Source organism: Electrophorus electricus, chromosome 10, assembly GCF_041902795.1.
Source record: "Electrophorus electricus isolate QZ-2024a chromosome 10, ASM4190279v1, whole genome shotgun sequence".
NCBI lineage: Eukaryota > Metazoa > Chordata > Actinopteri > Gymnotiformes > Gymnotidae > Electrophorus > Electrophorus electricus.
Window position 1 is genome coordinate 9,159,955 of NC_137506.1, and position 2,885 is coordinate 9,162,839.

The 2,885-nt window shown below is 41.4% G+C and overlaps 1 non-coding gene across 1 annotated transcript; it reads left to right on the plus strand.

The window, feature by feature from the left end:
- The first annotated feature begins 2,560 nt into the window (after positions 1–2,560).
- On the plus strand, positions 2,561–2,632 carry trnae-cuc (transfer RNA glutamic acid (anticodon CUC)). The gene has a single exon. It is a non-coding gene; the product is annotated as a tRNA-Glu (tRNA).
- Positions 2,633–2,885: the final 253 nt, after the last annotated feature.

Below are 2,885 nucleotides of genomic sequence, written 5' to 3' on the forward strand. Positions count from 1 at the left end.
CTGTGTATAAGGGCAGGGGGACCGTACTGCGGGTCAGTCCTCTTACTCTGTTATACAGGGGACAGAACCCAATAAACCTTTACTCTTTACTACTCAATGCATAAGGCTGTCTGTGTTTGATGTGCTCTCATTTTCCCATCACATCCATTTAGCAGTACTTCTGAATAAACAAAATGGCTTAAAACAGCTGAGGGGATGTTTGAAACTGAGTGATAAGATGTTCAGCAATTTATATATGATAATACAAGGCAGTAAATTAAATTTGGCTGAACTGGACAATAGTACCTGGCATGAAAAGTATGTCGTAGAAAGAGGAACAAAAAACTCAACCTCTCACCTCGCGCTCTGAGATGTCTCCGTCACTGTCTGTAGTGTCCTCTAGGATACTGCTGCCCTCACTAAAGTGTGTCAACCTGACCGGGTCAAACACCTCTTGAACATAATAACTACACAATGGAAAATCAGCTTCAATTGCTGCATTGAGCAAGAGTGCACTGTAAATGGCCAGATATAAATGGCAATGTCAGTAGTAAATTTATATATGCAGTCATGGAACAGGACCTAGCTGTAGAGCACAGCTTTAAGGTGCATATTATGATGTGCTCTTACCAATCATCCTCCTGGCTGTGTCTTGCTCTTTTGGCCAAATGTTTCTCTTCCAAAGCAGATAGACCAGACTCGCTGCATATTACTCCGTGCACTATAAATAAACCACATGTATAATGCCTTGTAAACAATGGAACAAGGGAAATTTGAATTGTGACTACTCTGTTAAAGGGGCGGATAAGGCACACCACCCAAACCCCCCAAAAGCTGTTCTGTTATCCCTAATTGCTATGCAATAGTCCTGTGATTAACTCAAAGGCTGGAGAAGTTTCACCTTTCTCTATTTGAATCCTGAAGGCTGTTCGGTTCCGTCGCCCACAATCCATCCTGTGTAATTAAACATTCACATCATAACTCGACCCCGTGTAATAGGGCAAACTCACTCGGATGGGGGAAAGGATTACAGACGACCTGTACTGCTGCCGCAACTCTGCGGCCATTTCAACAACATCCACATACATTCCAGCAACATCCTATTATAGGACACAGTGGGCTTAAGTACACCCATTTAATAGCATGTTGGACCTTCTTTGGCCTCCAGAACTGCAGCAATTCTTTCTGGCATAGTTTCCACTATGTGCTGAAAATACTCGGCAGGAATCTTGGTCCAATCTTCATAGGATATTTTCTCTCAAATTACATGGAGGGACTGACATGTTCTAAACTGCCTGTTATACTCTTACAGCTGCTTTGAAATACAAAAAAACATATTTATCTTCCACTCCACTCAAGGATGGCCACACTTGGAATTTCCCTTGGCACATTTAAAACATTGTGTGAGCCAGATAGCTTCTGTTTTCAACCTTCCAATGCTCTGAGTAGTAGTGTTCCATGCATATGAGATGCTTCAACACGTCCATGCGTGTTGTAAAGAAACACAGTGTAAGCAGTATTAATGAAAGTGCATCTCTACCTCAAACTCACCAGTGTAACAATTACAGTGTGTAGAATCTAATTTTAAATGGCGATCAGCCTTCTTAACAAATATCCAATAACAAATAAGCAGAACTCACCTTGTTGAGTGTTTGTTTGTGTGTGTGTGTGTGTGTGTGTGTGTGTGTGTGTAGTTTTAAGCATTGCAAGGCACTTCAGGGTTGCCAGGTGGAGCCTTCCTGAAGACCCTGATACTGAAACAGCATTAAAAGCTGCAATGGCACTGTAGTTGTATTTATCTGCACTAATACAGCTTTGAACTATTGCACTCTTACATACAATAAGTTTCTGTGTACCTATGTACATTTCTGTGTACCTTTAGTAAATAAAGGGATTCTATTCTAATATTAAAAGTGCTAGAAGTGCTGAAACTCCAAACAGTGAAGAAACCAGTGGAGCTTAATGACTGGTCAGATGAAGAGAGTGAAGTGAGGAGTTTCCTTCAGTGTCTGCCATGTCCCAGCTGAGGTGAGTGTGAAGCTTTTATTAGTACTATAGGAGTTGTGTTTAACTTTGAAACTGATGGTGTCACAGCCATTTGTGGCTGGGAGTCTAAAGGAGCATAATTGGCTGTACTCTTAGGGAGAGAGAGAGTGGCATACGCTCTCTCCCTTGTTAATTACAGAGACACCGTGCATTCAAGGGCGTCTATAAGTTCACGCGTCAGAAGGGGGAGGAAAAGACTATTTTCCGAGTACTTAGAATAACATTCTGTACTTTTTGGAGAAAATTTTCTAGAATGTTTTCATGTAGAGAGAGAAATGAGTGGCTAAAATGTCAGAAACATTAAGGGGACAAATGGGGAATACTATAACAGCTCTTTCCATGTGTTAGTGACACCAGCGTTCCCTCTTTTCCCAGATGGTAAAAAAGAGCCCTGACTCTTGCAAACTTCATTTTTTTGTAGAACAAAGAGAAAGATGAATAACTCGCTTTATGGCCTTTTTCCACTCATGCATACCAATTCCAGTATGCATCCAAAAATTGTCAGAATAGTAGGAGCGCAGACTCTACAGCTTTGTCCCTGGTTGTCTAGTGGTTAGGATTCGGCGCTCTCACCGCCGCGGCCCGTGTTCGATTCCCGGTCAGGGAAAAACCTCTTTTTTTGCTCATATAAAATGACAGATTCTGCATTAAAACATAAAGTTTGTGGGAGTCGGAGTTGAACCGACAGCCTAAGGATGACAGTTTTAACTTCTACTCTACCAATTGAACTATTGAAAGTGACGCGCAAGTAATCCCACATGTCCAAACACCAGTATGTTGGCAAGAAACACAGCCAGTTTTGGATGTTTCAATTGTTAAGTTCATTTGACACAAAGAAGAAAGATCACATTGCATAAGTT